The sequence below is a fragment of the Anser cygnoides genome, chromosome 2 (genome assembly GCF_040182565.1).
Source record: "Anser cygnoides isolate HZ-2024a breed goose chromosome 2, Taihu_goose_T2T_genome, whole genome shotgun sequence".
In the NCBI taxonomy this organism is placed as follows: Eukaryota; Metazoa; Chordata; class Aves; order Anseriformes; family Anatidae; genus Anser; species Anser cygnoides.
This window is the reverse complement of record NC_089874.1, coordinates 132667571-132680598: the sequence shown is the minus strand read 5'-3', so window position 1 is coordinate 132680598 and position 13028 is coordinate 132667571. Positions and strand designations below refer to the sequence as shown.

General features: G+C 39.9%; 1 long non-coding RNA gene across 2 annotated transcripts in view; it reads left to right on the top strand.

The window, feature by feature from the left end:
* The window catches only part of LOC106030577 (uncharacterized), a 45956-nt gene that overhangs the window by 23314 nt on the left and 9614 nt on the right, over positions 1 to 13028 (top strand). Inside the window, exons 3-6 of one of the 2 annotated variants that reach the window (XR_007165039.2) lie at positions 1873 to 2087; positions 7687 to 7767; positions 11734 to 11946; positions 12559 to 12636. This is a non-coding gene — a long non-coding RNA (uncharacterized lncRNA). Of the gene's footprint in view, positions 1 to 1872; positions 2088 to 7686; positions 7768 to 11733; positions 12637 to 13028 lie in introns of both variants that reach the window. The other variant, XR_010829731.1, reaches the window with a different exon arrangement.

Here is a 13028-nt window from a genome sequence, read left to right as displayed (position 1 = left end):
GGGCTGTGAAGTCTGGTGTCTGCAAGCCTACACCTTGCAAGAACATCCTTCCTGTCTGGCAGTGCTACCTCTCCTTTCTACTCTGGTCCCTAGAAGCTGAAGTTGCTGTTGTTTTGGGCATTTTCAAAGAAGGTAGAGAGCACTGGCATACTGGAGCAGCTTTGTAAGTATTCTCTCCTTGATGCAATACAGTCAAGCAAAATGCTATGTATTAGAATCATAGAATCATAGAATATCCCGAGTTGGAAGGGACCCATAAGGATCATCTAGTCCAACTCCTGGCACCGCACAGGTCTGCCCAAAAGCTTAGACCATGTGACTAAGTGCACAGTCCAATTGCTTCTTAAATTCAGACAGGCTTGGTGCAGTGACTACGTCCCTGGGGAGCCTGTTCCAGTGTGCGACCACCCTCTTGGTGAAGAACCTCTTCCTGATGTCCAGCCTAAACTTCCCCTGCCTCAGCTTCACACTGTTCCCACAGGTCCTGTCACTGGTGTTTACAGTGAATAGGTCACCTGCCTCTCCACGCCCCCTCGCGAGGAAGTTGTAGACTGCGATGAGGTCTCCCCTCAGCCTCCTCTTCTCCAGGCTGAACAGGCCCAGTGCCCTCAGCCGCTCCTCATATGTCTTCCCCTCTAGGCCCTTCACCATCTTTGTCGCCCTCCTCTGGACACTCTCCAACAGTTTAATGTCCTTTTTGTACTGTGGTGCCCAGAACTGCACACAGTACTCGAGGTGAGGCCACACTGCGCAGAGTGGGACAATCACTTCCCTCGACAAGCTAGCAATGCCATGCTTGATGCATCCCAGGATACGGCTGGCCCTCCTGGCTGCCAGGGCACACTGCTGGCTCATATTCAGCCTGCTGTCAACCACAACCCCCAGATCCCTCTCTGCAGGGCTGCTCTCCAGCGTCTTGTCACTCAGTCTGTACGTATAGCCAGGGTTGCCCTGTCCCAGGTGCAGGACCCAGCACTTGCTTTTGTTAAACTTCATGTGGTTGGTGTTCGCCCAGCTCTCCAATCTGTCCAGATCTCTCTGCAAGGCCTTTCCACCCTCATCCGAGTCCACAACTCCTCCAAGTTTGGTGTCGTCGGCAAATTTTCTCAAAACACCTTCTAGTCCTACATCCAAATCATTTATAAAAACACTGAAGAGGACTGGCCCTAAAATGGAGCCTTGAGGGACCCCACTAGTGACCATCCACCAGCCAGATGTGGCCCCATTTACCACAACCCTTTGAGCCCTGCCCATCAGCCAATTGCTCACCCATCGTATGATGTTTTTGTTAAGTTGTATGCTGGACATTTTGTCCAGTAGGATCCTATGGGAAACCGTGTCAAAAGCTTTGCTGAAGTCCAAAAAAATCACATCAGCTGGTTTCCCTTGATCGACTAGATGGGTGATCTTATCATAAAAGGAAATCAAATTTGTTAGGCAGGACCTACCCCTCATGAACCCATGTTGGCTGGGACCAATGACTGCATTGTCCCCCAGGTGCGCTTCAATAACTTCAAGGATCAGATCTAGATCTAGATGCCTTGAAAACAAGTGTTTATATTAGAAGAAAAAGAAGAGTCAGTGCCATGAGCCGTGATTGCCTTATTAGTTATCCATCTGCTAAGTAACAATAAAGCACACTATGCAACATTGCTATGCATATAGCTACATAGCATGCTACTATCTGCTATGTGACTACATAAAAGGTGACTACAAATGGCTTTTTAAAACTCTTACAGTACCTTGCTCTGTAACTCAGTCTTGCTGGACGTAAAACATGAGATGGGACAAGGTGCAATGTACATGGTGGAAAACTCATTTATGGTTATTCAGGAAAACAAAATTCCAGCTTAACTGTACAATTCTTGGCAGGTGCTTCAGTCAGGGATGTCTGTCTGCTCCACACCTACCAAAGTGCTGCAACAGAAAGCCAAAGGCCTGTGTGCTGCTGGTGAGGTCCAGTCGCAGCTGAAGTGGAGAGGTGACATATTCTGCACCCAGCAGGGTCAGAGATAAAATTCAGCACTTCTAGAGCTGGAATTGCTAACAAGAGACACTTCAAAAAGAACCAGGCTGGGAAGTCTGAGGTAAGGTATTCACATAAATGCTAAAAAAAAATAATAATAAATCTAATTGTTCTACTGTTTTTAATTTTAATTTAAACTATTTTTAATAATACTGTAAGGCAGAAGTCAAACCAGAAACATGTTGTGTGTCAGGTTTTCCAAATCTCTGCGCACGCTTTCTAACTGTGTTCTCTGACCTTGTAAATTTCCAAGCATCCTCTGTCATCTCCCTGAAAGCATTCAAATCATAAAGTGTTCTCCAAGAGATCTCAACTAAATACTATGACTGTGTTCAATTGGGAAGTGTTGACAAAGTTACCTTCCACTTTACATACTGAGTTAAGAAGAAAATGTCCCACAGTGTACCAGATATTATATCTAAGAAAGGATCTGATCTTTAAGGGTCTAGCAAGCATGCGATGAACTCACCTAGAATACAGCACTGAATGGCTAAGTTGGAGGACCCAGACTTATGTCCTTGTGCCCCTCAGCCCCACATAGAGGCAAAAATTTTGTCTTTACCAGCCCAGTGTTCCCTCTCACCTTGCTGCACTTTGCAGATGTCTTCCATTAGAAGGAAACTGCATTTTTTGGCCTAAAAGGCCTCTGTTCTGGGTGATAAGAATATCAGGTGTTCCGCAGTAAAGAAAAGATGAGGGTGAAGGAGAGAGGTAGCATCACCCAGTTTCATGGGTTTGTCAGTCACCACGTGAATATGTCCTAAGGGTAAAACTTGGAGGCATGTAGAAGATGTCTGTTACTGATAAATACCATTATATAAAACTAATTACATGCCACGTAATAAACACATGCATACAGTGATTTTATTTTTTCTCTTATGGAGATGACACAATGTTTCTATTTAGGTAAATATTTTGTGAGGAAGTCTAGCAGACTCAAGATATGATGAAAAAAGGAACTCAGTATTGTATTATTATACCTCATTATTATACTGTATTACCTCAGTATATTAAATGTTAATTATTGTTAGCATTAACAATCATTAATAATTATCATCTAATACACTGAGGTATAACAATGCCATAATAATAATTATAATCCCTCCTCGTGACTCCTCAAATAGCGTCTCAAAGATTAATGGCAAATAAATATGAAGGGAATAAAATAATCAAAGTTTTGTCTGGAGATTTTTTGTCAGCTTGTTTTTGTTTCCAATTTATTGCTTGGTCTTCTGAACTCTAAGAACAATATGCTATTCTCAGATGCTGCTATCTGTCTGTGACACTATAAGCAATAATGATACTGTATTCATATGCTCAGGGAAAGAACTGAGCTCTGAAATATCTTTGCAGGGTTCCGCTGAGGATAATTTTTTAGGATAAAGACATTTTGCATATGTGGTGGTTTTACCCTGCTGGACAGCTGAACTCCACTATAGCCACTCTCTCATTCCCCCTCCTAAAAAGGAAGAGGGAGAGAAAATAAAATGGAAAGGGCTCAAGGTTTGAGATAAAGGCAGGGAGATCACTCACCACCTACCGTCACAGGCAAAACAGTCTCAGCGTAGGGAGATTAATGTCATTTATTGCGTATCACTAGCAGACTAGAGCAGTGAGAAACTAAAATCAAATTAAGAACACTTTCCTTTCCCCTCATCCACTCTCTTCTGCCTTCTCCCCCTGAGTGGCAGGGGAGAACGGGGAATGGGGGCTGCAGTCAGTCCCTGACTAGGTCAGAGGATGGACTCGGTGATCTTGGAGGTCTCTTCCAACCTAGATGATTCTGTGATTCTGTGATTCTTCACGGTCACTCCCTGCCCCTGCTCCATGTGGGGTGCCTCCCACGGGATGCTGTCCTTCCTGAGCTGATCCTGCGGGGGCTGCCCACAGGCAGCAGCTCTTCCAGAACTGCTCCCAAATGGGTCCATACAATGGGGTCCATCTGTCATTGGAGCAAACTGCTCCAGCACGGGTCCCCCACGGGCGGCAGCTCCCCCCAGACCCCCTGCTCCTGCGTGGGCTCCTCTCCACGGGCTGCAGCTCCGGCCCGGGGCCTGCTCCTGCGGGGGCTCTCCACGGGCCGCAGCCTCCTCCAGGCCACATCCACCTGCTCCACCGGGGGCTCCTCCACGGGCTGCAGCGTGGAGATCTGCTCCGTGTGGGACCCATGGGCTGCAGGGGGACAGCCTGCTCCACCAGGGGCCTCTTCACAGGCCGCAGGGGAACTGCTGCTGCGTGCCTGGAGCACCTCCTGCCCTCCTGCTGCACTGACCTTGGGGTCTGCAGGGCTGGTTCTCACTCCTCACTCTCCCAGCTGCTGTTCCCCAGCAGGTTTTTTTTGTTTGTTTTTGTTTTCCTTTTCTTAAATCTGCTCTCACAGAGGTGCAAATAACATTGCTTATTGGCTTGGGTCTGGCCAGCAGTGGGCCCCTTACCTAACATGGGGCAGCTTCTAGATTCTTCTCGCAGAAGCCACCCCTATGGCCCCCCCGCTACCAAAACCTTGCCACATGAACCCATTACAGCGGGGTCTGCAGAAGTCATGTGCTGACAACTGAGCTACATGAGCTTGTGAAGAAAATACACGGGGGTGCTTCAGACCTGCTTGTCAGGGTTGTAAATCTCTCCCTCTGGGCTTCGGGGTGCCTTTCTCTTCTTTGGCTTGACTGCTCATATTAAGCATGTAAATCTCTTTCAGAACTTTCCTTTGAAGATCAGCTTATCGATCCTGCTCTTTTTACTCTTTTTTCCTTTAAGAAAACAACCGGTGTAGTTTTGGAGCAATTGTCAGGTAGTCTAGTGATTAGGGTACTCACCTGGGAGAAGGTGAAGCCTTTCATTTCTTTTTATGTAATGGGGAAACCTTTAAAGTGAGGGCTCGGAAGTCTCTGCACTAGATTAGTCTCTTGCCTAGAAGGTAGATGGTGGAGATTCAAAGCCTCAGGCAAAGGATAGGATTTGTTCTGAACCTTTGATGTCATGGGGGTCAAAACTTTAATCTTCAAACTGTTGGGAAAAAGGACTGGGGAAGGAGGCATTATTGTTATAACCTTTGATAAAATGGTTTCCTAGGAAGACCAGTATTACTGAATGTTAGAGTAACACATGGTGTACTTTCATGATCATCTGGTCCTTATTTTGTTTCAAGTATGCTTGACATACTTTCTTCAAAAAGTAAAATGCTGCAAGGCTTCTGTGGCTTTTGGCAGGAAAGGGGAAGGGTTCTCACCTTCAACCACAAAGAAGCACAGTATCCAGACCTGCAGCTTTATTCAGATGCCTTATTTAAGGTTTTGAGTTTTGGCCTTAAAAGGTCAGCTGGGAAAAATGATTTTATTATGAATAGTTGTCTAAAGGAGAAGAACCCAACTTTCTGGAAGAACGAAGATTTTAAGAGGCAGTTCTTATCTCAGTAGGCTCATACTCAGAACACGCATTTAGAGCTTAGTCAAAAGCAATCTCTGGGGAGAACTCTTCCCTCCCTTCCCACCCCCCAACATCTATTTCAGCTTTCTGGTAAGGAAAAGTGATTATGTCAGCTTATGGCTAAAAGATAACAACCGAAAGAAAGGGTTAACTTTTTTTTTTTTAATGTGTGAAGCTTCAAGGGTATATACTACACCTTCAGTTCATGTATAGCACTTTTGTACTTCCTAATGGTACAGCCTGACAGACTAGTTCATAGAAATCACAGATTTCAAAGTCTAAGCTGTCAAACTACAGCATGAAAGCTTTTAAGACAAAATTGCTTACTTTCCTGTGATGTATCTGAAAAAGGCGTACTATCTTTACTGCAATATACATGCTAACATGACATTACATCTCCATAATACACATGTGATCAAACATACACCTTTGAATTAAATAGTTTATCTTTTTAAACAAAGACAAAAGAAATCTCAGCCTGCCTGGACTAGTTAAGTATTGTAATGTTCATGAAAAAATGTGTTCTGCTTTTCCTTTTGCTGAAATTGAAAAAATAATGACTGAATTGCCATGTGATTTTAGCTGGTGAGTCAAGTGATTTTTCCAGTTGGAGAAGTTTTGCTGTTCTACTCATTAAAGATGATAGAGATATGCAATACGTAATGTATATCCATAATCTCTCTCTATATACGGTTATATATATTTATGACAAAGATGTATATAAATGTAGTTAGTGTATCTCTAGCTATATCTAATAATCTTTCTTGCATCTAATATCTATAATCATATTGATAATAGATTAGATATAGATAGCTACAGATGTTTTATTGATGGACCACAAGGTTCAAGAAACAAGTAATAGAGGGAGCCTTTCAGTCTTCTGAACTCATTCAGCACCTAAGTTGGCAAAACCTATTCCTCCGGGCTGAGTAGTAGAATAGATTGATGTTCTTAGTTGGAAAGCCTCCATATAACATAAAAAAACTCACTGAGATCTTTCTGAAACCCTTCCTATGTGTTCTCTGTGCTGTAGACAAAACAGAAGAATAACAAAATCTGAATTTTCACCTCGAAGCTGTTAGATACGGTGCAGACACTTCTCTGAAAGAGTGTGTTCCTTGTGTGAAGATAAAGTTCAAAAAAGCCTTTTTTTTTCCTTTTTTTTTTTTTTAACTAAAAGAGGCTCTAATGGGTTAATCTTTACAGTATTAAAAGTAGATGTCTCAGACTCAAAGTCAATGTATTCAAAGTCTTCAGAAAGTGGAAAACAAAGTAAAAAGGCTGAAATTTCCCTACAATGTATTCAAGAAAGGAAACTACAGATTGTGCTCCTCTCATTTAGAGTCTCAAGTGAGCAGTACAGTAGATCTTTGAGACTAGCAGAAATCTTTTAAATGAAATATATATTTTTGTATTTTTTAGTATATGTTAAAATGAAACATATGGATGAATTCCAACGCAATATCAATTGTAATAAAAGATGAGAGAATAGAAAATAGAAGTCTTTCAATAGTTCATCGACTTCTAGGATTTAAGGAAAAATTAATGGATTTATAAAGAAATCAGAGTTTCTTTTGTAATACTTCATCAAAGAAGATGCTGGCAAAAGATCTGCAGTTTTCCGGTAAAGATAAAGTGTGTTCATATATGAAATGTCCAAAGAGAGGTGCACTGTTTAAAAAAAAAAAGCAAAATACTTTATTACAACATGCCAGATTGCTCTGGGAATATCAACAGGAACATCACAATCTACCAGACAAAGTATACCATATAAGCAGAAATTTCAAGGAGTCTTGAAACTAAGAATGCAGAATAGAACAAACTAAAGACTGAATCCTAGCTTGTGGTAAAATCATTCTTGTTAGAAGTCCTCTTTCAGTTTTCTCTGCCCATAGAAATGGTTGTGGCCAAGTTATCCACTAGAACAACTGCAAACTCACATGGTGAGTATTGAACACAATATGTTAAAAATAAAGCAATTGCTGTCTGAAGTGGGGCTGTTGGTGTTCAATTCGCTAATGCATGATTTGGTAGAGAAAAGAAGAGCAGAACAAAGCACAGAAAATTAATGCTGTTGAGGAAAAAAATATTTAGTCATTTTTGTGGGGATCATATCAGGGACAGATATATAGGTGGCACAATAACAAAAATAGAAGCAATGACAAAATAAGTTATTGACAATACAAGTCAATTTACAGCACAACAAACCATTCTGATGTCTCGTGTTGTTACAGGGTTCTGTAAACCATACCAAGAAGAGAGGAAAGCGTCTATATGAAGGTCTTGGAAACAGCAGAGAGAAATGTCCATATCTGGTAAATAGCCAGAGAAAAAGATCACTTTACTCATCTATAAAAAAATGGATTGGTAAAAAAGTAATAGATTATATGCAATTATATTGAACCCCCATGCTAAATACCGTATTCAATTCCAGACATTGCCAGTGATCTATTTAGTTATGATAGTTGTTATGTTATATTCACTTTGCAGCACTATTCAGTTCTTAAAATAGTAAGGAACATGATGGTAAATGGAAAGGAAATATGTTTCAGTATGACATACATCTCCCTTCTCCTTCTACCATGGAAGTGCAGAGAAATGTAATATGAAATACAATATTCTCATCATGACCCTATAAATCAAATAAGTGGCACAACCCAGTCAACAGTTTTATCATACATGAAAATGATTTTCCAGTTTTCATATAAGAACAATTTTCAAGTTCATGTCCAATATCATTGAAAGTTTAAAAGTAGAGGCTTGTCTGCTGCCACTGAAAGCACTTAACTGGCAGCTCAGTTGCATACTTCTACGTGCAATATGGATGCTAAAGTGAGCAGACTCCAGATGCCTCTTACCAGAGATATTAATATGCTTTTTTTGACACCTTGCATGCCTGCTCAGATGAGCATCTTTTTGGGGTACTGCTCCGATTACATCTTCCAAGGTTTTTTATTTTTTTTTCAGCTCAGTAGATTCCTATGTGTTGAGTAGTAGTTTCTGTGTGCTTATCAACTGCAACTGCATTGTAAATCATCTTCTTTCTATCTCTGCAAAGCCTCATTCACCCAGGGAGAAAATGCAGTAGCTCCCCTTTAAATATTTTGCAAGTTCAAGTGCTATATTCACCATGTGGCTATAGTGAAACTGGTGTGTATTTTTGAAGTAGCTGATCCACATTTGGTATGAGCCCTTGCTATCTTGCTTCATGCAAAAGGATAAAATTAATAAAAAATTAAGATGAAAAGACAAGTTTGTGAGTTCTGATTCTCCACCACGTAAGTGTAAGGAGATATTCATGCCAGAAACTGAAGGTAACTGGTTGGGTAACTAAGCCAGGTAGTCTACGCAGAGTCTTTTTGCGGAAGACAATTCAGAGAAACTAATCTAGGTTTTGTTTTTTTAATTATGCCCTGGAGAAACCTCTGTTTCTCTGTTGACTATGTACCCATTCTGGTTATATGGGAGGTAGGTATTAATTGGTTTTAAATTGGGGCAGTTTATTTAGTGAAAGCTCAGGTCAAAATATACTTCATTAATTTTCCTTGTGATTGAAACCCTCACCAAAGATGGACCGGCTGAATTTGCTGCTGGTAGTCAGAATTCCTCCACATGAGCTTTATAGTGGTGTAAGTCTATTGGCTTTGCTGGAAGGAGTTTGTTTGTTTTTAAAGATTGCTTTATAATCTGTACAAACCAGATCCCCCCTTTTAAAAAAAAAAGGTGTTATTTTTGCAGAATGTACTGAGCACAATCTACCTATTATTTTTGTATTTGTGGTGTGGTGTAAATCTCAAAGTAGTTATTTGCTTCTTTTCTAGCTTGAATTTAGCTGCTCAGTTCTTCTCATTCACTCACATTCAGCATTCCTGTGAAAATGTTTAGCAAACTGGAATATCTACTGGATAGTCTCAGTTGCCCTAAAGAAATAAAAGAAATGGAGAAAAAACAACATCCAGTTTTAATATGGGACATAGAAGTCATGTTTTAAATGTCTTCACAACACATGAGTAAAAATCACTGAAGTATTTCAAAGAAACAGAATAATGCTTCAGAGAACAGAGCCTGAATATTTCGTGGAAGACAGCAGGGAAGGACAAACAAGAGCCTGTGAGCTCTTAGGAAGACGTTAACTGGCCTCGTGGGTAGCTGACATGAAAGCAGGTCTCCTGCCAGTCAAACGCTTAGAGAAATATTATGTTGGGTTGCATCTGTGTCCAAGCTTTGCATCAACATAAATGATACTTAGACCACTATTAAAGAATAAATTCAGCAATGACAAGGTCTTCAGAGAAATACATTTACAGGTAATAAAAGCAACTGGCAATTACATCAGATATTTTATACCCAAAATTTGGTAAAAGAATACTGTTTAGTAAAGGGTGTGGATTCTGCTGTAATATTAAAAATGGGAACTTGCTTTGCTTTGACCTTTATAGGCCAGTAACCAGTACAAAACACATTGAAAAAAGATATGTGTCTATTTTTTCCACTCCTTGATATTTTTATATATACATCAGGATTGTACATAGCTTTCAGCTGGGAGATTTATGATTTTCAACTTTGAAAAAAAAAAGAAGAAAGAAAGAAAGAAAGTTTTAGAGAAGCATGTGCTCCCAAACAAAAGAATCAGGATCCACAATTGATAAGGTAACAGGTGGTTACATACATTTAGGTATGCCAGTAACTCCATTGTAGAAGGCTGTGCATGTGGCAGAACTGTGTTTGGAACAGTTAAACAGCAATTTCTATTCTTCAGGTGATAGAAATATAACATTTTGCTATGTTTGTGAGTACTGTTGTGTAAGAAAATACAATTACTGGCATAAATCATAATATTATGATGTTCTGAGCATCCTGAATTAGTGAAAGAATACATAGGCTATTTTGGAGAGAATGTAATTTTTCTGTGTGCTTTTGTCTCATTCAGAACTGTTTCATAATCCTAAAAATTATTGGCCTAAAAACTTGATTTTGAAGAGGGAACGTGTTATAATCAGGGTAATGAGAAATTTGTTAATACAAAATGGAATTTCCAGTTAAAATGTTGCCTAACATGGGGTCCGCTGTAGCACCAGGTCATTTTTCAGACATCAGGAGAAAAGGTAGCAGCTAGGTTTACTCACCAGAGTTGTGGCAATACTGATGGAATGTTATCAGAAGCAAATGTTTTGTGGTTGAGATGAATGGACAATCCTGTCACTGACAATTTTTAGTTTGGCAAGTATTGCCTTTAGGAAGTATTTTAGATTTTAGGCTTCTCCAGAGCTTCTAACACCTGACAAACCTTGAAATGTGGTAGCATTAACACTGAAATGAAGCTAGAAGCAGTAAGAGAATACCATGGTCTAAGGGTGATCTGCTAGAGAGTTACTTTGGACTGGAGGCAGTAGGAAGCTTTCTTCTTAGCTGTGTGTGTATAACTGTGCAGCAGTGTTGGTGGGGTGAAGAAGCTTCTCTGAAATTTTTTAACTGTTTGCTTCATTTTAGGCATTTGAGTTTGACAGGCCATCTTGGGACAGTTCAAGTCCTTTGTAAAAGCATTTTGAAAAGTTCTATTCCCCCTTTGAAGAAAGAGAAAAATAAAATTCAGATGTGAGACTGTGTCAACAGCAGGACACAATTTGGCAGGTGAGGTAGAAAAGGTGGTAGGACTCTTAATTGCTGCATTATATTGTTAATCTGGAGAAAATAAGCTTTCAGGCTTTCTGAGACTTCTGTACATGTGTATCAGAGTAACAAGCAAGTGTGTATTAGCAGTCTTTTCTGGTGTCATGCCTGGAATTAGTGATATAATTTACTAGCACATTGTGTCCTTTCCTATCTTCCAACACTAAGCCTCTTTGTGAGGAAATGGCAGGCTTGTTTAAAGATTACTAAAATGAAGTGGCTTCTTATCCATCTTTGCATATGATTTTTTCTATTTTTCTCCAATAAAAAGCTCTTGTGTTCCTTTTCTCCTTGAAGCATCCTGGGCTACTTATGGTAATAGCTACCAAATCCCTTCATTATTGGCCTCTTTAACATCTAGTTTCTTGGCCCTGCTCATGGGATTAGTACAAGGAAAGAAAGGTCTATCAAAAGTACCCCGTCGTGCTTTGGAATCTCCCTTTTTGTTCTGAATTTGACTTGATGATGTTTCTATATTATTATTAATTTGTTTTTCAGGAATTCCAGTAGGCACAAACTTCCCACAAATGTCAGAAGAGCATTCTCTGCTGTAATGACTTCACTTAATTTAAAACCTATTTGATATACTCAGATTCATAATTTTTTGATAGTACAGGTCACCAGGAACGTACAATTTTGACTGTGCTGTCAGATTGGTGAGCCCAGGCTGGGATTCTGTGGGCTGTCCTTCTAGCAATTCGAGGCTGCATGAAGACAAGAGGATACTGCACTTCTGATTTCCGTTCATCAGCTGGAATCAGCTGCAAGGCCTGCATTACAACCTGAGGTTTATTTCCAGCAGTTATGGAGATTAGTTTTGAGGGGTATGGATGGTTTCCTGGGAAAGCTCTGAAGAATAATATGTGTTTTAAGAGGCTAAGGACAAAAGTCAAGCCCCCATTTCTTTCTTTTTTTTTTTTTTTCCCTCTCACCTCGATGCCTTCGTCTTCCCAGCTCCACCACGGCTGTTCAGATCTCTGATTCTATACGTCGGTTTAATTTCTAATCCTTCTATTTAAAATACTATCCAGTGCCACCAGGAGGTGTCCGTGTGCTATTTATCGGTTACTTTCCAGGGTGCTTGCATTTTTTAAGTTTCTTTGTTGAAGGGGGCTCCATAACAACACCACAGTGGTGGAAGCTTCTGTAGAATCTTTATTATTATATAGCATTGGTGTTTGTACTTCCAAACAAATAAGGACATCATATTTGTGTTTGGAGAGAGTGCTTAGTTCTTCCCCTAGCAGAGAAAAAATATAGATGAAAAATACCTATTAAGTCATCCTTTTTTTTTTTTTTTTTTTCCTTTTTCTTCCTTACAGCATGCACTGTTCTCTGAAATATACTGTATAATGTATTGAGGATATCATTCTGTTGCTAGGGAAATGATGACTATAATGAGATGTTACACAGTCTACATTTTGACTGCATTGCAGGATCAAAGATGATGCTGTGGAAATGAAGATCTCTCAAGGAAACATGTGTCATATCTGCATTTGTGTGTAACTTCCAAGGTTAGTAAAAAGAGATAAATGTGTACAATATAAAGCTAAATATCACAGCATTGTTATGTTGCATATCCCCGTTTGTTCTGTGATATTTAACTGGAAAATATCTAATGTATTTTTGGTGTAAAAATGGGCATAAAATATGTAGAGAGATGTAGAGTAACATATAGGACAATAATAATTACACCTACCTAAAATAGTGCCAATATTTATTACCACATGAACATTTACAAGCATACCTTGGAGTAAATCTGATTTCATTTGAACATCAGATAGGAAAAAATAGTTGGTTGATAAAATATGATCAGCCCTCCATATAATGTTGCCATAGGTTCAGATGTAGTTGATAGTGTCCCTGTTCGAGCCAGAAGTTAACTTTCAGTGTGTTACTACAGTTG